The 24,627-nt window shown below is 43.3% G+C and overlaps 1 protein-coding gene and 1 long non-coding RNA gene across 5 annotated transcripts in view; both read right to left on the bottom strand.

The window, feature by feature from the left end:
- The window catches only part of LOC124799283, a 746,007-nt gene that overhangs the window by 254,117 nt on the left and 467,263 nt on the right, over positions 1 to 24,627 (bottom strand). The gene's annotated exons all lie outside the window — the stretch shown is intronic.
- LOC124799285 overlaps positions 10,386 to 24,627 on the bottom strand; it is a 220,878-nt gene continuing 206,636 nt past the window's right edge. The window contains exon 3 of the long non-coding RNA XR_007017006.1: positions 10,386 to 10,437. This is a non-coding gene — a long non-coding RNA (uncharacterized LOC124799285). The remainder of the gene's footprint in view (positions 10,438 to 24,627) is intronic.

The raw sequence follows: 24,627 nt of genomic DNA, 5'->3' as shown, positions 1-24,627 counted from the left end.
TATGTGATCTACCCATCTAACCCTCAGCATTCTTCTGTAGCACCACATTTCAAAAGCTTCTATTCTCTTGTTATCTAACTTATCGACTACGTTTCACATCCATACATGGCTACGCTCCCTACAAATACTTTTAGAAACGACTTCCTGACATTTAAATCTATACTCGATGTTAACAAATTTTGCTTCTTCAGAAACGATTTCCTTGCCATTGCCAGTCTACATTCTATATCCTCTCTACTTCTACCATCATCAGTTATTTTGCTCCCCAAATAGCAAAACTCCTTTACTACTTTAAGTGTCTCATTTCCTAATCTAATTCCCTCAGCATCACCCGACTTAATTCGACTACATTCCATTATCCTCGTTTTGCTTTTGTTGATGTTCATCTTATACCCTCCTTTCAAGACACTGTCCATTTCGTTCAACTGCTCTTCCAAGTCCTTTGCTGTCTCTGACAGAATTACAATGTCATCGGCGAACCTCAAAGTTTTTATTTCTTCTCCATGGATTTTAATACCTACTCCTTTATTGCTTGCTCAATATACAGACTGAATAGCATCGGGGAGAGGCTACAACCCTATCTCACTCCCTTCCCAACCACTGCTTCCCTTTCGTGCCCCTCGACTCTTGTAACTGCCATCTGCTTTCTGTACAAATTGTAAATAGCCTTTCGCTCCCTGTATTTTACCCCCGCCACCTTCAGAATTTGGAAGAGAGTATTCCAATCAACATTGTCAAAAGCTTTCTCTAAGTTAGAACTACTTAAATCTAACTAACCTGAGGACATCATACACTTCCATGCCCGCGGCAGGATTCGAACCTGCGACCGTAGCAGTCGCGCGGCTTCGGACTGAAGCACCTAGAACCACTCGTCCACTGCGGCCGGCTTAGTAAAGGTACCAGTTTTAGGTTGGCGGGGGGGAGGGAGGGGGGGGGGTAGCACATCAACACCGGGCTTGGCAACGCACCGATCATGACGGTAGATATAGAGATAGATTAGTTATATGCTCAGAATTAGGATAATTAGATTAGCATAGAACTGCAGCGACAAAGTCATCGGACAGTCCAGTGCCAGGGGCACTCCCACTGGGGTTAGCTCAGTGGGAAAGGCCAGCAAAATTAGGTTTGTTTCTTCTGGCACACCTGTGACGCTACAGGTAGAGTAGTCATAGTAACATGTTAAAAGTAGTATGAAAGTCTAACAGAAATAGAAAGTTCAATCCAATTATCATAACAACATGCGTAGTAAATAACAGTAGAATAGTCGCCATAGTGGTGAAGGCATTATAGTATAAACCTGTAGTGTTAGAGCCTGCCGGAGTGGCAGTGCGGTTGTAGGCGCTACAGTCTGGAGCTGAGCGACCGCTACGGTCGCAGGTTCGAATCCTGCCTCGGGCATGGATGTATGTGATGTCCTTAGGTTAGTTAGGTTTAATTAGTTCTAAGTTCTAGACGACTGATGACCTCAGAAGCTAAGTCGCATAGTGCTCAGAGCCATTTGAACCATTTTGTAGTGTTAGAAAGCAAAAGCTGCAGATTGTCAATTGTAATAGTTAGAAATAGGGCCTACAACTGTACTTAGATAGTAGGTTAACTTGTATAATTATAATGATTTGAATAAAAGTACCAGTAAAATCCTAGATTCTTTAAAACAGTGCTCTTCAAATTTTTTTGGAGAACGGCCAATACTAACATTATGATATGTCACGTTGGGCCGCATATGAACCGATCTTATTAATAACTGGTAACCTTCTTTCATTAGTATGTTATGTGCCGCTAACAGACTACAGTGAGGGCGCGATAAACTGACCGCCGGCCGCCAGGTACTGATTGTTAGAAGTCGTCACCATTCGGGAAACTTCGTATTGACCGTTCCCTGTTTCTGGTTTCTCTCACCCCCAGCGAACCAAAAATTGTGACATCGTAACTACCTGACGAAGTGTTCTTGTATCACCTGTGGGCGGGGCAGATGATTAATTGATTAATCAGAGTAACTGTACTTATATTTATATGCATTATGCAATTTCTGACACGATCACAAATGTTTGTTAAACGTTTTCATGCCATTTTTCTTCTACTCATTGCATTATATTAAAATAGCCTTAATTTATTTTTATATTCTTTGCTACAAATAAGTACCGCGTTTGAAGACAACAGTCTCTGTAATGTACAGTCACGAATCCGTGTTCCTTCCGTGTCAAAATTTATGCCATAGCGGCTGATCGGTACAACTCGCGCAGGCCCTTGAATTGTCAGTAATAGAAGACAAAGAATAAAACACCCGCCAGGTCAGCCGAGAGCGCTAATGCGCTGCTTCCTGGGCTCGGGTAGGCGTCCCGGCACCAGATCGAATCCTCCTGGAAGCTTAACGACGGAGGCCAGTGTGCCGGCCAGCCTGGATGTGGTTTTTAGGCGGTTTTCCACATCCCACTAGGTGAATACGGGGCAGGTCCCCACGTCCCGCCTCAGTTACACGGCTCGCAGACATCTGAACGCATTCGCACTATTCCATGGATTAGACTAGACACAGACAGTTGGGGCACACTCAATCCGTCCTGGGGGGTACAGGATGGCGGCAGGAAGGGTATCTGGCCACCCCTTAATTTAACCTTGCCAAATCCGATTAACCATGCTGACCCTACGTCATTGCGGGAAAACGGCACCAGCGAAAGAAAGAAGACAAAGAATAAAACATTCCCCTTCTCACATCCTCTAAGAACCACAGTGGTCGCATTGCTTACCCCTATGACCCTGATGTACGTGGCCGACTTTACTTATCTCACTGCCGAATTCACCAATATCGATTAAAACTAAGCACATCAAAAAATGTTACTGGAAGTATTTTTGTTTATTATTGAGCAGGAAAACTGCACTCTTAATGTGAAACGTCCCCTTAGAAAAATTAATGAATTACTGTGCTGATAAACCTCTTACACTATTTGATTTTAAAACAGCTGAGCAGAACTGAACGTACTCAGACATTTCGCTCTTTACCTATTCTGATCAACATTAAACTGACACACAATATTTTTAGCGCAACGCAATCTGACTTTCAATAATCCCTACAAAAGAATGGCTCTGATTAACATTAACCTACAGCTTTCACAAATCACTTACCTCACAAAAATCTTCGTTACTCGAACTACTGCAATACAGCGAGCGCCACTACTGCCAGCTAAATAAAAGATTCTAACTACTGGAGGCACTAACTACTGATAGGCATAGTCAGCAAATGAAAGATTTTGATAAAGAACAAACAATGTATTTACCTTAATAGTGTTCAAAAGTCATAATATATATAGCAGTTCATGACATCCAGTCTTACAAATTTACTGTCTCTGATGGACACACGTCCAGATCAACCGCTCTCAAAACTCCGCCATTTCTTTCCCCACATCCACCACTGCTGGCGGCTCACCTCCAACTGCGCAACGCTACGCGCTGTTAACAGCCAACTGCCCAACACTACAATAGCATATACTCCAACAATGCAAACCAACCACAGCCTTCACACAAACACAGTCAGTGATTTTCATATAGAGCGCTACATGGCGTTACCAACATAAAAACCTAAACAGCCTACTTACAAATGAACAGGAAAACTGCACTCTTAAGTAGCTCTTAATGTGTCGACTGTTTGTGATTCGTCTGTTAGTTTCTAGATCATGTTATAAAATAGGCTGAGAACCGCTGGCCGCACCAATACTTCATTCGGGCCACATGGTGTCGCCGGGCGCAGTTTGACGACGACTGCTATAAAGAATCGAACTTCCACTTATAAAACAAATTGAAGCGCCCAAGTACTTTACAAATGAGTTAATGTGTCAAATATTTGACGTTAAGCATGTAAGTGAGAAAAAGTTTACTTAAGGTATGAAATTACGCTTACAGTTTGTTGTAAGTCATTAAGTGCTCTCATTATGAAACACTGCTCGAATATAAACTGGGTTATCTGCGCTCCATTTGAAGCAAAAGCTAGATTTTAAAGCATCTCAACGTTTATGATGTCATGTTTCCTGAACGATGTGTCGCACATCAATATAGTTCTGTTAGTAAATTAACTGATGCACGTAGATACCGTGTACAAACTGTGTAGCGTACAGAGCTATTAGTAAAAAAGTAATGAGTTAAAGCGCTATGCCTAATGTTGAAGTTTTACTGCTTGAACAGAGATAATATATCAAGCGATAAACTTTCTTCTTTCATCATTGTGTGAGGGGTACTTGGAAGCAAAAGTTCCGTAAAGGTTTGCCATTATCTGTAAAGTTTGCTGCAAGTTGATAAGTGCTCTCATTCTCAAATACTGGATGAATTAAGTCTGTGTACTTGCGTCCGTCAGTTGCGCTGCCTCACGACAAATGGTTCAAATGGCTCTGAGCACTATGGGACTTAACTTCTGAGGTCATCAGTCCCCTAGAACTTAGAACTACTTAAACCTAATTAACCTAAGGACATCACACACATCCATGACCGAGGCAGGATTCGAACCTGCGACCGTAGCGGTCGCGCCGTTCCAGACTATAGCACCTAGAACCGCTCGGTCACCTCGGACGGCCGCCTCACGACAAACCCGCAGTTCCTACCAGTAATATTTATCTTAATGGATTAAAATGTTAACATAAGATCATTCCTCTTAATGAGTAGATTATAACAGCACCTTAAAATTTTAAATTCAATCAATAACTACAAGAAATATTGAAAATCAAACTTTTGTTGGCCCTATACTGCAAGTAGTACTGGGTTCCGGGATTCCGTTTGGTAATATACACTGTGCAGTACCATTCAAGGTGTCCGCCCCTGGTAGCTGAGTGGTCCCTTAACCCATTTCATTTGAAGCTAAGCCGGCACTGTAGCTCAGCGTGTTCGGTCAGAGGACTGCGTGCTCTCTGTAATAAAAAATCTGAGTCAAGGAACCAACGATCAACTTGAACGGATGTCTTTTGACGTCCGCCCAGACCAAACGCAACGAACTTTACCGGAAAAAAAAGTGGTCAGCGCGACGGAATGTCATACCAAACGGCCCGAGTTCGATTCACGGCTGGGTCCGAGATTTTCTCCGTTCAGGGACTGGGTGTTTGTTGTCCTTATCACCATTTCGTTCCCATGGACAAGCAAGTCGCCGAAGTGGGGTCAACTCGAAAGACTTGCACCAGGCGACCTGTCTACTCGACCGGAGGCCCTAGCCACACGGCATTTCCATTATACCATTCAAGGTTCACATTTTCGAAACCAAGAAATTGCCTTATATTTGGGTCAAAGTGCCTACAAACTTCCTCTGTAACGGTGCGGAAGCATGCCGCCCTGCGACGTCACACTCGGGCTCGGCAAAGCTTCGAAGAGCAGAGGTTTGACAAGGGCGAAAAAACGCGAAAGCTCAGAACTTAGCGTGAGGTGTAAGATGTGTAAACGACATTACATTGGCACCAAACTTCATCACAATTCAGCCAATGTCACCGTCGACGTGTCGCACGACGGCAACGTCATCATACCACCTCTTACCCGCATCTCAACCCTTTCGTTGACGAACCTCGATGAACGTCAGTATCACGACACCCAGCGTTGAAATCATGCGGTTATCTTATGAGTGGACGAGGTAAACGTTTCAGACACACCACCGCACAGAATCGATACGAAAAGATCTGAGGAAGTGGCATAAACGGCGTCAGTAAAACCACCCATTCCCTTGAGGCGTTGATTCCCAAACATTTGGTTGTCGAAAACGACAGTTCGCAGTGCGATGAGCAGCAGAACTATGTTCTTGACAACCTTTGACAATTCTCGAGGTATGAATTAAAAAACGCCTTCAGTCACAATCTTCCGTGTTTTATTCGGTACACGATGCATTTCGGACCCTGTGGGTCCATCTTCAGGTGTAATTCGTCTTAATACATGATTCATTTGAATGAGATGAAATGCATATTGTTGTCACGAAAAGGTTTGATGTTAGGTCAGACACGGGAAATATGTCTGAAATAGTGGAAATTATGAATAGTGTAAACTTATCAAATAATCCAAGAAAAGCGTTTTTAATGTTTTAATAACAGCAAAACGATGGAGGAAAAAACTTACGCTGTTGCTAAAATGTTAAAAACGCTTTTCTTGGATTGTTTGGTAATTTTACACTATTCATCTTTTCCACTATTTCACACATTTTTCCGCGTCTGACTTACGAAGTTCGTAAGTCGCAGCGATTCATCTCCGACGACGAGGTGAAAGAATTTCATAACTTTCTGAACAACATGGCGGCGAGCTGGTATGACATCGGCATACAAAAACTGCCACAGCGTCTACAACAATGCATCTACAGAAATGGTGATTATGTTGAAAAATAGTTAAATGTTCAAGCTGTAAACTGATGTAAACCATTGTAGATACAAACAGGTCTATGTACTTATAAAGAAAATAGGAGACTTTACTTTTGGGATTACCCTCGTGCACTAACCTGTAATCTTGCAATGTTCATCACTTATGTACGCTACCTAGACAAATGTATCCCTAAATTTCATTACTCTACGTTAATAATGTTTTGACGCTGCGATTTCTTTCTCCGTCAGTGTAATATAATGACAGTTACACGCGCCTTGTTGATGAAACATTTACTGTGGATCAACGTTACCTGTAAAGTCGATCTTGAGTTGGCGAGGTGTTACGAGTTTAGTCTTGGTCGCAGTTGTAGCTTCTTACATTTGTACTTGCTGTAGATTTCTTGCAGCCCATTTCTTGATTATAACCAACAAAGTCGTTATCAATGGCACGGCTGCCGCTGTCAGTACTGCCCACAAACGTATCTTACTCTTGAGAAAAACGTCGAAATGTTTATTCTTCCAGCATCCTCAGTAATTTTTCAACAGTGAAACTAGTCTTTTCTCGATGTGTACAATCGGTTGACGATAGCGGATCCATCTGAGTCATTACCACCACCATCACCACCACCACCACCACCACCACTACTACTACTACTAATACTACTACTACTTTATTACTATCACTACTACTATATCTATACTCCGCAAGCCACCTGACGGTTTGTGTCGGAGGGTTCTGGTACCACTAATTGATATCCCATTCTCTGTTCCATTCGCGAATGGCGCTTGGGAATTGTCGGTAAATCTCTATATTAGATTTCTCGAATGTTCCCGTTTTGGTTATTTCGCAAGACGTATGTGGGAGGTAGACAAGCTCTGTGCTTTCCACTTTTTGGGAGGACCAAATCGAGGGAAAATCTAAGACAAAAAAAGACGCATCACTAAGGAAGTATCCCAATGGGACAACTCGTGGTTGTCGGGTCTTACGGCTGGCGACAGTCCGTTTGGTGTCCGACCGCTACCTGCGTTCGGCCACAGTTGGCTACTGCCTGCCAACATTGTCGAATAGTGGTGTCGCTCCTATTCAAACGTCGAGCGATTCGTTGATTACTCCAACTGGCGTTTACGGGGTGTCCCAGGAGGAACGGTGAATATTCAGTGGTATGACAGGAACGATCATCCAAAGGAAACCGAGCGAGCTGGCGCAGTGATTAGCACACTGGACTCGCATTCGGGAGGACGACGGTTCAATCCCGCGTCCGGCCATCCTGATTTACGTTTTCCGTGATTTCCCTAAATCGCTCCAGGCAAATGGCGGGATACTTCCTTTGAAAGGGCACAGCCGACTTCCTCCCCTAATCCGATGAGACCGATGACCTCGCTGTCTGTTCTCCTCCAACAAACAACCCTTCAAAGGAAATAGGTCTCGTAAACATGCACTCTAAAATGCAACCTTAAGAGCTATGAGAACTTGCTCTGCAGAAGAGACATATTTTACAGAAGATGAACAAATATTCATAGTTCTTAAGGTGTGAACTTTAGAGTCCGTGTTTATTGGATTTCTTGTTTTGGTCCGTACTACCACCCCTCAAAATATGGCAAGCAAAGAGCTTGCAGTAGAAGGGCTTTTCCTCACACTATCGAAGATGAAGAAATGATAATAGATCTTAAGGTATGCCTTTTAAAGGCCGTGTTTACTATACCTTTTGCTTTGGATGATCATTCCTGTCATATCCCGGAATTTCGACAGTTTCTCCTGGGACACCCTGTACGTATTCAATCGGGGAACAACCCTAAGAGCGATTATATAAATACTTTGGACAATCGAACATGGGCGTCCGCAGAAATGTATCCAAGAGGGGGCAAGATTCCAAAAGTGCTATTTTTTATGCAATGTATAAGAAGTATACATTTTAAATTTATTAATATGGGTTTGCAGCTAGGAAACCTTCGGAAACAACTATCAAACTGGTCGGTAGAATCAACTATTAACAGCCTAGGACCGAACAAAAACAGTCCTTGTCTCCTTGGTTAACAATGTTTTGTATAGCCGTAGCAACTAGACTTCGGAACTCAAAACTTTATTGCTGTTTTGCACCTCAAGTAGTTTAAGAACCATATAGTTTAAGAACTGTATAGCTTAAGAAGGCCCAGACGCCTTTCCGACCTTAATATGTCATACTTTTTTCCCTCTCTTTCAGCGGGGAAATTGGCATTTCCTTTGGATCTGGGCCCACCTATGAAGTATAGGTGAATATACTTACAGTATAGCTAAACCGTGTTCTTCACACTCTGCCACCATCCCCGTACTATGTAAAACTGAAGGAAGCCTCGGCAAGTCTTGACGGGTCAAACGCAAACCTGCTGTTAAGTTTAAGAAGTCCAACAGACGAAAGGGATGTTCCTGTGGGAACTGGGGCGGGTGTCGCGCTGGTACACTGCAGCCCTGTTTGTGCTGTGCTGGGTGTTGCAAACTGTCCCTTTCTGCAGACTGTTAATGGTTGTTTGAGTACTGCATTTTGGCAATGTTCCGTAAAGGTTAAATCCCAAAGGATTGAAAAACCACTTCGAAACCGCCTCTACGACAAGAAAACGGTACAATTTCCCCTGAGCAACATAACATCCAAACAATGTAGTGTTTACTAAAGCCGCAGAGTTTCCCCTGTGCTTGGCAACGCTAAATGTGCGGCTTAGTAGAAACAGAGACTCTGAAAAGCTGGCCTCTCTCCCTTGTGGATGGCTATGCCTTCGAACAAGTGTGTCGTGTCGTGTAGGTTAACAGTCACCCGCACCGGAATGGTACCGGTGGTACCGGGAGCCATGAGCACGCACGTACTTCATACCTTCGTGCGAAAGTACAGTATAAGAGAAAGTGTACGTCAAATATGAATTTTCACGAGTGGCTGACCACTCGATTCGTTATCGCGTCGTAGAAACTACATTGATCCGTGCCACGACGGTTAAGCGCGCCCTCGTGGACAGGAACTGTGTATCGTGCAGTCTGTGCCTAGCGCGGCGAAAAACGCTATCTGCGGAACTGTATCTATCGACAGTTAAGGTTACTCTGGGGCTGGAGTAGGAAGAGCACGGCCCACATTTTGCGTATACTTTCTGGTCTAAACAGGAAAATGATTTCATCAGTCTCCTGCGAGCGATTCTACAGTCTGTCCTTTCATCTCTCATGTGGATGTTAATGAATTGCAGGAACGCATTCTGTTGGTGGAAAAGGAGAACGCGGCCAAGTCTGCAGTGGTAGATTTTTTGTATATATCCATATCTGCCTCCATCGGCTAACTTCTTTAGCTTTATTGCTTTCAAATGAAATGTAATTCACAGATATTATATCGTGTGCAACTTAAATGTCTTTTTCAATAAATAACTACGAAAATAATTTCTGCAGCAGTCACATGCTATGCTTGTGTGATCTCACATTGTTGATTTTGTCACCGTTGTTGCAAAACAACTGATGGACAACTGTCTTCCTATTTATATACTAACTCGTTAATGAAACATCTGTTCAAGTCATCTTCCGTTAAAATTCGCAAATAAACTGAAATGTTTAGAACAAGATCACACATTAAGAATGATTGAAAAAAAAGATCAATTCCGTACTGAACGGAATGTTCCTTAAGCCATCAAATAGTTACAGCAAAATTAAAATACAATGATGTTCATTCATCTAAGAATATGAAAAAAATTCTCTCTTGACGTAAAACTTGCCATCTCAGGGACTAAATGTTCTTGTCATTTTATCTCACAGTTAACAGTGGTCTTGTATGCTTGCATAAATTTATTCTCACAGTGTCTTTATAGCTAAATGTTAAAATTTTTAACGACAACGATATAATATGGAAATGAATGGTTGCAATGTTAACTACAATGACACCATGCCACAGCATTGTTTGCCAAAGGGGGTACATAGACGTTACCGGCACCGGTCAACACCGTTCATCGTCGTAGTGAGTGTTCGCATATAACCATCCATATTTCTGCCGCGCTCTTTACAAATTTGAAGGTTAAAAAAATATTGTCAGGTAGCGGGGTAACGACCTGACAGGACGCTTACTTACTGTACCACGTGGCGAGAAAGAATGTGGTTGTATTGGGTCTCCAGCTGTGGTGGCACACTTACCTGTAACAAAAAGAGACGCAAATAAGTCGCTACATTTTTTACAAAAAAAGTACCTTTGAGGTTATTATGAAGGAATTCCTCATAGGTGGAAAGAAGAATATCATAAAAAACACACATATAAAGGAATTGAACTGGACAGGAATTAAATGAATGGATCACCGAGGAAAAATCAATGAAGATCGAGTGATATCAAACCGTAGCAGTACAACTGTTCAGATATGCTGGACCTGCAACGTAATTAATATGTCCTGACAGCTGTAAATTCGTGCTAGAGGAAGAATCCGTAACCAAGTTTTCTGCTAATTTCTAGTAGTCGCCTTATAATTAGATGGGATGTAAATTTTATTCCTTAAATTGATAGTGAGTAGATTTTCGACGTTGTATACCGCTGTCTTTATCATCCAGTCACCACCAGGGTCATACCATTGGAATACACACTGCCTCTGTTAGTTAACCCTTTGAATTTGTAAATGCTAAAAAATGTAGTTTACTGAATCCAAGTAGATATTATTGGCGTGTAAAACTTGTTTATACGACAAAAGTAGATGAATGTATATACATCTTATCCATGTACACAGAGATTCAACTCCTAGAGAGACGACGTTGCACTTACGCGCCTTCAGAACCACAAGCCTGCAACCCGTTAAGCATTAATCCTGGGACTTTCCAATACATGAACTTGAAGTATAAGTTAATAATGATAGTGCCTTACACAACGTTGGTCTCCGCTACCTACAGAGGCGTAATGTATGAGCATGTGAATAGGTGCACAACAAAGAGATTACTACAAATTGTCATCAAATCTGATCAAGGGATCGAGAATAATTACATGGAATTAACAAAAGCCGGCCGAAGTGGCCATGCGGTTAAAGGCGCTGCAGTCTGGAACCGCAAGACCGCTACGGTTGCAGGTTCGAATCCTGCCTCGGGCATGGATGTTTGTGGCGTCCTTAGGTTAGTTAGGTTTAACTAGTTCTAAGTTCTAGGGGACTAATGACCTCAGCAGTTGAGTCCCATAGTGCTCAGAGCCATTTGAACCATTTTTGAATTAACAAAAACGTAATTTGGATTACTCAAGATCCGCAGAAAGCGGCTATAATGACCTTGTGTTTGGAGTATTCTGAGAGCTGCAAGGAAACTGAACGTTAATGGAAAAAGTGATATTGATGTGGAGATGGGCTGGTACACAACTTTTAAGGTAATGAGGAGACAGACCAAGTAGAGAAGCGAGTGATGTGTAAAGAGCACGATGATGAAACTCCCTCTCAAAGTGGGCGGAAAAATGATAAAAATACAATCTAGATAAAGGACAGAGCTATGTACACACAAAATCACAGAACCCATGGCAGCAGTTGTCCCAGAAAATCTTCTATACGCATTTCACTACTGAGATTTATTCGGGGGCTATATAAGACACATTTTCACCGTACTGGCGTACTGGTATGCAAAAGTAATTTTGCAGCAATGAAGAAATATATAAATCACGTCAAGGTTTGACTGAAAAATAGTCATGGAAAATCAATGAATCCGTAAATATTATGATGAGGCTGAATTAAGTCTACAGTTTGTATTTGGACACTGCTAATTACAAGGTGCAATATAAAGCAGAAATTAATAAGTTCAGAATTCCGCGGGCAATTTCATGTTATAGTGCTTGAACGGCTTGGGTGTAACACTGAGCATATCAACTGGGCAGAATATACTGTAGCAATGTGCAAGAAGACTACCAATTACCTCTATGCCATGAAAAAGTTTCACAACAAATTTCCACGTGATGTGAATTGTAAACACGGGCATCACTCCTTTTAGCGAACGTCCACTATCGTAATGTAATTCCGCAAGACACGGGTAATGGTCGTTCTACATGGTTAGAAACTAGGCATGAATGCTTGTGCGTGTTACATCTGCGACACTCGTCGATACGACCATATGAGTGGTTGCAGCCAGGCACGTTACATAACTACCACAGCTATGTTTACTTCACCGGCTTCTCAGTGAGCAAGCACCCCTGTACCTCGCTTCGTAGATTAAATGCCTGTCAGCTCATTATAGTCGAAACATAAGGTCCCACTTACTTAGTATCCCTGCTGTGCCCATTCATAGAACAAACACATTCGCAACTCCTTTGCCTTTGCTGCAGCACTCCACTGGCACAAGCTGGCTGCACTCTGCGTGCACTTAAGTGCCCTGTTGCATTTAAGGAAAAGCTGAAGCACTTCCTTCTGTCCTTCTCATTACGCTTTCCCCTAAAATTAACATGGCCAACTTTCGCTCTGTCAAATAGTGAAGCCGATACTCGTATCTTCTGCCACTTACTTTCTTTCCCGTTTCCTTTCTCTTTGGGTCACACCAAATTTCTTTTCCCTTCTATTCATTGACTGTAGGTTATATCATGTTCCTCTTTCTCTGCTTCTTGCACCCTTTTCTCTTATGCCCATTGTTGCTATCGCTCGTAATTAAAACCTAGCTTCCCGTAATTTCTGTTTATCGTTGCAGAGAGTCCGGCAGAATGAATAGTAGGATATGTAAAGTATCTAACCTGGGAACAAACTGCCAAATTTATTGAAACACACATTGCAAACAATGAAAAATATCGTAAATACCTGACCTTGTCGGCTGGAGAGCGATCAATCAATCCAATGTAAAGGAAGCTTCTGTGTGAAGTTTTTTATTGCCTTGATCGCATGTATGCACACAGGATTACTAGTTTCGAAAAGACAAAGCTGCCATTTTCAGATCCACAGATCACGAAATCATGCAATGCGACACACCATACGTTTGTTTTCGTACTATGGAAGCAAACTCATACCAAAAAAACAGAGTAAAAATTAAAAAATTACAGCTGTGCCTTCCCATGAACAACATTAAACATTATAGCTGTGTCTTGCCATGTTCTATTCTGTTTTTATTGTGAGTCCGTTTCAATGGTATGAAAACAAATGTGTGTTGTATCGCACTGCATGATTTCATAACCTGTACACTGCGGATCTGAAGATGGGAGCTTAGTGCTGTCGAAACTAATAATCCTGTGCGCATACACGCGATCAAGGGAATAAAAAACCTCATGCCAGAAGCTTTCTTTACATTAAACAAAAATATATGCCGTTATATGTCAAATACTCCATTCATTTGGTTTTGAATATAACACCGTACAGATGGTCGGCTTCATTTTCTGTTCATTTCTCAAAGAGTCAAACGAAAACTTCAATCATCCGAGTCAGCATGTTCAGTGAGATCTCCTACACAGCAGTTAAATACTTTCCTTAGTTCAACCACGGTACACAATACCGTATACTCGACTACTGAAGTATCCCAAAAGAAGAGCTCAGGAGATAGTTAGGGACCGGCCGCTGTGGCCGAGCGGTTCTAGGCGCTTCAATCCGGAACCGCGCTGCTGCTACGGTCGCAGGTTCGAATCCTGCTCGGGGATGGATGTGTGTGATGTCCTTAGGTTAGTTAGGTTTAAGTACTTCTAGGTCTAGGGGACTGATGACCTCAGATGTTAAGTCCCATAGAGCTTAGAGCCATCTGAGCCTTTTTTTTTTTTTTTTTTTTTTTTTTTTTTTTTTTTTTTTTTTTTTTTTTTTTGAAAAGTCATGAAGCGTGAGCGAAGGTTCGTTGGGCAGCTGTATCCTGTTCGTTCTGTTTCTGCAGGACCAGCATTTTGTATGAGTGGACGTGCAGTTTATCAGGTATGATGCGTCACAGGGAACGATATGTCATTGTTACCGCCAAGACATGTCTGGTGGGAGAACGATGAGGACTTCGCATGAGCGCTTGACGCGCCTCCTTCACTCATCCGCGTTCCGCTGCGTCCTTTTCACCCTGGACTTGTCTGCTTTTGCACAAGATACAGCAGCGCAGTAGTGCACACACTGTACTATCTTCCCATGGCCCGGGACTATCATGTCGTTTGAAACCGCAATGGGGACGATATGTCTTGATACTCTAAACTCCAGAAGGATGTAACTGCAAACGGCAATCCTTCCTCAATGCAGGACGCACATACACTCATGCCCATGCTGATACATGGTGAAACAACGCTCTGGTGGACGGTTTGCGGGTTTAAATCACCTCGGGTATGACCAAGCGGTGCATTTGACCTGCGGTCGTCGCACGGTGGGGCTGGCAGCAGTCCACATTGCACAGGTGTGTTGGTGCATGTCAAAGTACGGTGTAGCGAGTAAGTGAGCAGACGTTTTCAGACGCGCTAATGGTGACTGTGTTGAAAATGGCTCAAAGAACACATATTGATGACGTTATGAGAGGTAGAATACTAGGGCGATTGGACACTGGTCAAACATAGCAGGTCGTAGCATGGGCCCTCAGTGTGCCACAAAGTGTGATCTCAACATCATGGTAACGATTCCAGCAGACAGGATCGTGTCCAGGCGCTACAGTACAGGACTTCCACAGTGTACAAAACCATCAGAAGACCGATATCTCACCATCAGTGCCCGCAGACGGCCACGGAATACTGCAGGTAGCCTTGCTCGGGACCTTTCTGCAGCCACTGGAACTGTTGTCTCCAGACATACAGACGACTGAATAGAGACCTGCAAGGTGCATTCCACTGACCCCTGGTCACAGGAGAGACCGTAAAGCCTGGTGTCAAGAACACAGTATATGGTCATTGGAACAGTGGTCCCAGGTCATGTTCACGGACGAATCCAGGTATTGTCTGAACAGTGATTCTCGCCGGGTTTTCATCTGGCGTGAGCCAGGAACCAGATACCAACCCCTTAATGTCCTTGAAAGGGACCTGTATGGAGGTCGTGGTTTGATGGTGTGGGGTGGGATTATGATTAGTGTACGTGCACCTCTGCATGTCTTTGACAGAGGAACTGCAACAGGTCAGGTGTATCGGGGCGTCATTTTGCACCAGTACGTCTACCTATTCAGGGATGCAATGGGTCCCACCTTCCTCCTGATGGATGATAACGCACGGCCCCATCAAGCTGCCATCGTGGAGGAGTACTTTGAAACCGAAGAAATCGGGCGAATGGAGTGGCCTGCCTGTTCTCCGGACCTAAACCCCATCGAGCACGTCTGGGGTACTGTCGGTTGACGTATCACTGCACGTCTTCGTACCCCTAGGACACTTCAGGAGCTCCGACAGGCACTGGTGCATGAATGGTAGGCTATACCCCAGCAGCTGCTCGACCACCTGATCCAGAGTATGCCAACCCGTTGTGCGGCCTGTGTAGGTGTGCATGGTGATCATATACCATACTGGTGTCGGGGTACATGCGCAGGGAACAGTGGCGTTTTGTAGCATATGTGTTTCGGGACGGTTTTCTCAACTTATCACCAATACCGTGGACCTTCAGATCTGTGTCATGTGTGTTCCCTATGTGCTGATGTTATCAGCGCCAGTTTTGTGCAGTGCCACGTTGTGTGGCACCACATTCTGCAATCATTCTTAATTTATACACGTATTTCGCGCAGGTGCAACAGCGATAACGTATTATGTGATTCAAATCTTACTATTCATTCTGCCGGACCATGTACTTATCAGGCATGAATATGAACTGTGTGTGTGTTTTTTTTGTCAGTACTACTTTAATTTTCTTCGAGGTACTTCATAAAGTTCGAATACAGTATATGTTCCAAACCCCTTCTGCAAATCGATGTTACTGATATAGGTCTGTAATTCAGCGTGTCATAAGATTTTACGCGAAGATTTAAGGAAACGTAAACTCAATGCATAGCTCGTCCCTCACAGACTACCAGATGAACAGAAAGAGAAAAGACGAAGAATTTCTGCTGAAATACTGGACAGGCCAGACGTGACCCCACACTTCTGTCAAAGATTATTGCTGGGTTTGATAGTACACTCCTGGAAATTGAAATAAGAACACCGTGAATTCATTGTCCCAGGAAGGGGAAACTTTATTGACACATTCCTGGGGTCAGATACATCACATGATCACACTGACAGAAATTTAGTATAACATGTTTATCCTGATATGTGTAACGTAAAATACTCCCTTAGTCACAAAAGTTCCAAAATACGCTTTTTATATCTGAGTTTGCAGTACTAAAAGGGAGCAAATGGTTTTATTGTACCTGCTATGTATGCGTCCTTGAAATGACCTTGAACATGTTTCTGCACACACTCACTTAGCAACACGAGTTTTGGTTCTTGGCGCATTAGTTACGGTGATACAACAGTGCTGAGTGTAAGCAAAGAGTGAACATCAAGTTCTGCGTTAAGTTAGGTGAAAAACTCTAGTGACACGTGGACAGTGATTAAGTGAGCACATGCAGACGAGACGCTCTAATTAAGTCGTGTTTGCGAGTGGCACAAAAGGTTTCGTGCAGGCAGAGATTCAGTGCAAGACGATCCCAGAGGTTTTCACCCGTCTGCAGCACACACCGATGCAAACGTGGTCTGTGGGGCGTCATGTAATCGTGCTCGCGATATCAGAAGAACTTAATTTGAATTGTGATGTGTCTACATCTACATCTACATCTACGTCTACGTGGTTACTCTACCATTCACAATAAAGTGCCTGGCAGAGGGTTCAATGAACCACCTTCAAGCTGTCTCTCCACCGTTCCATTCTCGAACGGCACGCGGGAAAAACGAGCACTTAAATTTTTCTGTGCCAACCCTGATTTCTCTTATTTTATCGTGATGATCATTTCTCCCTATGTAGGTGAGTGCCAACAGAATGTTTTTGCAATCGGAGGAGAAAACTGGTGATTGAAATTTCATCTACATCTACATCTACATTGATACTCCGCAAGCCACCCAACGGTGTGTGGCGGAGGGCACTTTACGTGCCACTGTCATTACCTCCCTTTCCTGTTCCAGTCGCGTATGGTTCGCGGGAAGAACGACTGTCTGAAAGCCTCCGTGCGCGCTCTAATCTCTCTAATTTTACATTCGTGATCTCCACGGGAAGTATAAGTAGGGGGAAGCAATATATTCGATACCTCATCCAGAAACGCACCCTCTCGAAACCTGGCGAGCAAGCTACACCGCGATGCAGAGCGCCTCTCTTGCAGAGTCTGCCACTTGAGTTTATTAAACATCTCCGTAACGCTATCACGGTTACCAAATAACCCAGTGACGAAACGCGCCGCTCTTCTTTGGATCTTCTCTATCTCCTCCGTCAACCCGACCTGGTACGGATCCCACACTGATGAGCAATACTCAAGTATAGGTCGAACGAGTGTTTTGTAAGCCACCTCCTTTGTTGATGGACTACATTTTCTAAGCACTCTCCCAATGAATCTCAACCTGGTACCCGCCTTACCAACAATTAATTTTATATGATCATTCCACTTCAAATCGTTCCGTACGCATACTCCCAGATATTTTACAGAAGTAACTGCTACCAGTGTTTGTTCCGCTATCATATAATCATACAATAAAGGATCCTTCTTTCTATGTATTCGCAATACATTACATTTGTCTATGTTAAGGGTCAATTGCCACTCCCTGCACCAAGTGCCTATCCGCTGCAGATCTTCCTGTATTTCGCTACAATTTTCTAATGCAGCAACTTCTCTGTATACTACAGCATCATCCGCGAAAAGCCGCATGGAACTTCCGACACTATCTACTAAGTCATTTATATATATTGTGAAAAGCAATGGTCCCATAACACTCCCCTGTGGCACGCCAGAGGTTACTTTAACGTCTGTAGACGTCTCTCCATTGATAACAACATGCTGTGTTCTGTTTGCTAAAAACTCTTCAATCCAGCCACACAGCTGGTCTGATATTCCGTAGGCTCTTACTTTGTTTATCAGGCGACAGTGCGGAACTGTATCGAACGCCTTCCGGAAGTCAAGAAAAATAGCATCTACCTGGGAGCCTGTATCTAATATTTTCTGGGTCTCATGAACAAATAAGGCGAGTTGGGTCTCACACGATCGCTGTTTCCGGAATCCATGTTGATTCCTACATAGTAGATTCTGGGTTTCCAGAAATGACATGATACGCGAGCAAAAAACATGTTCTAAAATTCTACAAGAGATCGACGTAAGAGATATAGGTCTATAGTTTTGCGCATCTGCTCGACGACCCTTCTTGAAGACTGGGACTATCTGTGCTCTTTTCTAATCATTTGGAACCCTCCGTTCCTCTAGAGACTTGCGGTACACGGCTGTTAGAAGGGGAGCAAGTTCTTTCGCGTACTCTGTGTAGAATCGAATTGGTATCCCGTCAGGTCCAGTGGACTTTCCTCTATTGAGTGATTCCAGTTGCTTTTCTATTCCTTGGACACTTATTTCGATGTCAGCCATTTTTTCGTTTGTGCGAGGATTTAGAGAAGGAACTGCAGTGCGGTCTTCCTCTGTGAAACAGCTTTGGAAAAAGGTGTTTAGTATTTCAGCTTTACGCGTGTCATCCTCTGTTTCAATGCCATCATCATCCCGTAGTGTCTGGATATGCTGTTTCGAGCCACTTACTGATTTAACGTAAGACCAGAACTTCCTAGGATTTTCTGTCAAGTCGGTACATAGAATTTTACTTTCGAATTCAATGAACGCTTCACGCATAGAAGATCCTGTCGCAACGGTAAACACTTTTGTTTTAATGATTGCCACTCCAATTCACGTATGATGTCTGTGACACTATCTACCCTATTTCGCGATAATACAAATGAGCTGCCCTTCTTTGTATTTTCTCGATGTCATCCGTCAGTCCCACCTGATGCGGATCCCACACCACACAGCAGTACTCCAGAATAGGGCTGACAAGCGTGGCGTAAGCAGTCTCTTTAGTAGACCTGTTGCACCTTCTAAGAGTTCTGCCAATGAATCGCAGTCTTTGGTTTGCTCTACCCACAATATTATCTATGTGATCGTTGCAATTTTCGTTATTTGTAATTGTAATCCCTAAGTATTTAGCTGAATTTACAGTCCTCAGATTTGTGTGACTTATCACGTAATAGAAATTTAGCTGATTTCTTTTAGTACTCATGTGAATAACTTAACACTTTTCCTTATTCAGGGTCAAATGTTCAAATGTGTGTGAAATCTTATAGGACTTAACTGCTAAGGTCATCAGTCCCTAAGCTTACACACTACTTAACCTAAATTATCCTAAGGACAAACAGACACAACCAAGCCCGAGGGAGGACTCGAACCTCCGCCGGGACCAGCCGCACAGTCCATGACTGCAGCGCCTGAGACTGCTCGGCTAATCCTTCGCGGCATTCAGGGTCAATTGCCACTTTTCGCACCGTACAGATATCTTATCTAAATCATTTTGCCAAGTCGTTTTCATCATCTGATGATTTTAAAAGATGGTAAATGACAGCATCATCTGGAAACAATCTAGGACGGCTACTCAGATTGTCTCCTATATCGTTAATATAGATCAGGAACAATAGGGGGCCTATAACACTTCCTTGGTGAACGCCAGGTATTACTGGTGTTTTACTCGATGTCTTTCCGTCTATTACTACGAACTGCGATCTTTCTGACAGGAAATCACGAATCCAGTCTCACAACTGAGGCGATACTCCGTAGACACGCAGTTTGGTTAGAAGACGCTTGTGAGAAGCGGTGTCGGAAGCCTTCTGGAAATCTAGAAGTATGGAATCAATTTGACGTCCCCTGTCGATAACATTTATTACTTCATGAGTATGAAGAGCTAGTTGTGTTTCACAGGAACGATATTTTCTGAATGCGTGCTATGTGTCAATAAATCGTTTTCTTCGAGGTACTTCATAATGTTCGAATACAGTATATGTTCCAAAACCCTTCTCCAAATCGATGTTACTGATATAGGTCTGTAATTCAGCGTGTCATAAGATTTTACGCGAAGATTTAAGGAAACGTAAACTCAATGCATAGCTCGTCCCTCACAGACTACCAGATGAACAGAAAGAGAAAAGACGAAGAATTTCTGCTGAAATACTGGACAGGCCAGACGTGACCCCACACTTCTGTCAAAGATTATTGCTGGGTTTGATAGTAGATCGGATTACTAATGATGAGGTAGCGAATCGAAGCAGGTTCAAGTGGATATAGAATGTTATGCTGAGATGAAGTGTCTTCCATACGAGAGACTAGGGTGCGGCGCTGCATCCAATCAGTCTTTGGACTGAAGACAACAACAAAACACGTCTGACTTTCGCGTGTGATTCTTTCGAGTTGCAGTAAAACGTGACGGGTGACGAAGCGCGTCGTTAAGTTGCAACGTAGGACGGTAGAGAGAGAGAGAGAGTAACGGAGCCTGCTTACTTCAGCAGAGTTCTGCTCCGGCTGAGCGTAGCGCCACCGCCGGTGTGGGAAGTGGTGCCACACGACTGCAGAAAAAACAAGGAATTCCCACGGTGCTTGCCTCAGCTGAGCTTTTGCAATACCTCCTTTGTAACAAGATATCATCTACACCTGTGCTAAGAATCTATATCGCAGTAAAGTTGTTATCACCCAGAATATTTTTCTTAATCATTAGTTACCGTTTCTACAGATGGCTTTGAGATCTACCTACATTTATTTTCTGCTCAATTAGTACATAATTCCACAACTCTCGGGGATGTACTTATCGTAGCTAAACATTACAAGCCTACATTGTTCCAAAACAAAACAGAAACCATCGTAGGCTACTGTACGTACAGACCGAGCGAGGTGGCGCAGTGGTTAGACACTGGACTCGCATTCGGGAGGACGACGGTTCAATCCCGCGTCCGGCCATCCTGATTTAGGTTTTCCGTGATTTCCCTAAATCACTCCAGGCGAATGCCGGGATGCTTCCTCTGAAAGGGCACGGCCGACTTCCTTCCCCATCCTTCCCTAATCCGATGAGACCGATGACCACGCTGTCTGGTCTCCTTCCGCAAAAACAACCAACCAACAACCTGTACGTACAGAAAGCAATGTTTAAGTGTTAATACAAACAAATATGCTTAAGTTATAAAGGGTTGTTCGTTTGTTTCCTGTCGAATTCTTGCCTAATAACTGTAATGCGTCGCGTTTAATTCCTTTCCTCAGGCAGAAGTTGACGACTTAAATATCGGAACTGAAACCGTCGCAGAACAGCGAGAGTGAATTATCTTATATCTGAACCAAGTTTTGTTTCGTGAAAAGTTAGATTATAATGAACGGAAAGCCTTACGTTTGAAGCAATAGATTACTTGTAAATCTAGTGCTTACAATCTTAGATTGGCAAAGAAACTGTTTAATTGAACAAAGTTATATCACAACACGAATCATAGCAATATACGAGGGGCGTCTGAAAAGTCCGTGCAAAAATAAGAACTACTTACCTGTTTGGCGTAAACCTTTTTTATTTTTCGACATAGTCTCCTTTTAGACGTATACACTTCGTCCAACGCTGTTCTAATTTGTTGATCCCTTCCGAATAGTAGGAATTGTCCAAGTCTGCAAAATAGCTATTAGTTGCTTCAGTCACCTCCTCGTTTGAATAAAATCTTTGTCCCACCAGCCATTTCTTCAAACTGGGGAACAAAGAGTAGTCCGAGAGAGCCAAGTCTGGAGAATAGGGGAGATGTGAAACGAGTTGGAATCCTATTTCCATTAATTTTGCGACCCACAACTGCTGAGGTGTGTGATGCTGTATTGTCGTGATGGAAAAGGACTTTTTTGCTATCCAATCGCCGGCTTTTTTCTTGCAGCTCGGTTTTCAAACGGTCCAATAACGATGAATAATATGCACCTGTGATAGTTTTACACTTTTCCAGATAGTCGATGAGGATTATTCCTTGCGAATCCCAAAAGACAGTCGCCATAACCTTTCCGGCCGAAGGAATGGTCTTCGCCTTTTTTTTTGGTGCAGATTCTCCCTTGGTAACCCATTGTTTAGATTGTTGTTTGGTGTCAGAAGTATAGTAATGTATCCATGTTTCATCCACAGTGACGAAACGATGCTTAAAGTCCTGCGGATTCTTCCTGAACAACTGCAAACCATCCTTGCAACACTTCACACGAAACCGGTTTTGATCAAGCATGAGCAATCGCGGAACCCATCTTGCGAATAGTTTTCTCATATCCAAATGTTTATGCAAAATATTATGTCCCCATTCATTCGAGATGCCCATAGCACAAGCAATCTCACACACCTTAAATCCTCTGTCATCCATGACCATATCATGGATTTTATCAATAATTTCTGGAGTCGTAACCTCCACAGGGCGTCTAGAACGTTCAGCATCACTTGTGCCCATATGGCCACTCCGAAAATTTTGAAACCACTTACAAACTGTTTTCATCGAAAGGGCAGAGTCACCGTAATGTTTATCAATCTCCTTTTAGTCTCCTGAGGCGTTTTGTCTTCAATAAAGTAATGTTTAATCACCACACGAAATTTTTGTTCGCCCAATTTTTGACCATCGCTCTACTTCCTTGATTCACACGAACGCCAAACACAAAGAAATAGACAAATATGGCTGAAACTTGGTGTGCGGTCTTTACAAACATGCTACCAACTGAACATGACCTCGATACGTGCCGGTGGTCCCATCTCTCGGACTTTGCACGGACTTTTCAAACGCCCCTCGTATTCTGTAAACAGAGCTCCACAGCATCAAAGTATTTAAGCAATTTAAGACGCGTTTTCCTAGGAGCACGAATTTTGCACTGCGGGAACAGGATAGGACGTTTTGATTCGGCAGAGACGCAGAACTTAAATATGTCGCGCTTTCGTGTTCTTGCAGAAAAAGAAACCGCATGCACAGTAACTACTCAGTCCACACGTGTTGTTTGAGAAGATTCGGAACGACATGTTTTGTGACTCTTGAAGCTTTCCCGGCGGATATGTTGTAAACAGTGTTTACGGGTTTGCCGCCGGATCACGTTGTGCAAATTCCACAATATTTCCTCGGAGCAACTGTCCGACATCTTCAGGTGGTTCAACCTTGCTAGTGGCTAGGTACGACTGACGGTATAAGCACGTCGACACCCCGTTTCTAGAACACGCGCACGCCCTGAAGTCACGCATGCGCAAAGATTTGCAGATAGATGGTGCCACACTCAAACGCCCTCTGCCGAAAATCGCAGAGCGGTTCTCTTGCGCGTGCGCTGTGCGCTGAGTTTACTAACAGTGCGCCCAGACGTTACTCACTAAAAAACCGCACTATACCAATGTTGTGAAAAATACAGGCCTTCGTCAACCTGAAAAGTTGGCAATTGCGGAACACTTTCTGAATACAGGACAGCGCATGATTTATGAAAAGACGTAAGTTTTATTAAAAAAAAATGGCTCGAAGCACTATGGGACTTAACATCTCACGTCATCAGTCCCCTAGACTTAGAACTACTTAAACCTAACCAACCTAAGGACATCACACACATCCAGGCCCGAGGCAGGATTCGAATCTGCGACCGTAGCAGCTGCACGGTTCGGGACTGAAGCGCCTAGAACCGCTCGGTCACAGCGGCCGGCTAAGTTTTATCCCCGCCACCATCTTTCTGGGACTGCGTCATTAAGGAAGCAGTACATATCCGTACAGCCGATAATCTGTTTCAATAGGGATTCGAGATTTCAATTGAGCACAGCGTGGAACCCTGAATTGGCTGCTATTAAATCATGAAATGAAAATCAAGATTTTTCAATAACAGACCCGTCATAACAATGGTCTAGTACGGATTTTTAATTGATAACGTCTGGCCGCACTGTTAGTAAACACAGCGTACAGCGCACGCGCAGGAGAACCGCTCTGCGATTTTCGGCAGAGGGCGTTTGAGTGTGGCACCATCTATCTGCAAATCATTTGCGCATGCGTGATTTCTGCGGCTGCGCATTCTTCGCGCGCGTTTTCTACAAACTGGGCGTTGACGCGGATACCGTCAATCGTACCTAGCCACCAGCAAGGTTGATTCAACTGAAAATGTCGACAGCTGCTCCGAGGAAATATCGTGGAATTTACACAACGTGATCCGGGGGTAAACCCATGAATACTATTTACACGATATGTTTTACTTACTAAAAACATTCAACAGCCAAGATCGCGTAAATATTTCTGTATTTAAAAATATCCCGTTTTGACAGACTTCGCTGTCATTTGTAAGACGCTTGTCATAACTAAATTATTTAAAAACTTGAAGCACGTTGTACAAATGGCCATGTCCATCTATACATTGTTCACAGATGGTTGTTACGTCACAACACCACAGTGCACAGGAGTACATCTGTTTACACAAGTGCCACATATTCTAAACGTTTAGAATATGGCTAGCTCATGTAACACATGTACTACTGAGTACCGT

This window comes from Schistocerca piceifrons, chromosome 5 (genome assembly GCF_021461385.2).
Source record: "Schistocerca piceifrons isolate TAMUIC-IGC-003096 chromosome 5, iqSchPice1.1, whole genome shotgun sequence".
NCBI lineage: Eukaryota > Metazoa > Arthropoda > Insecta > Orthoptera > Acrididae > Schistocerca > Schistocerca piceifrons.
This window is presented reverse-complemented; position numbering and strand designations above follow the sequence as displayed.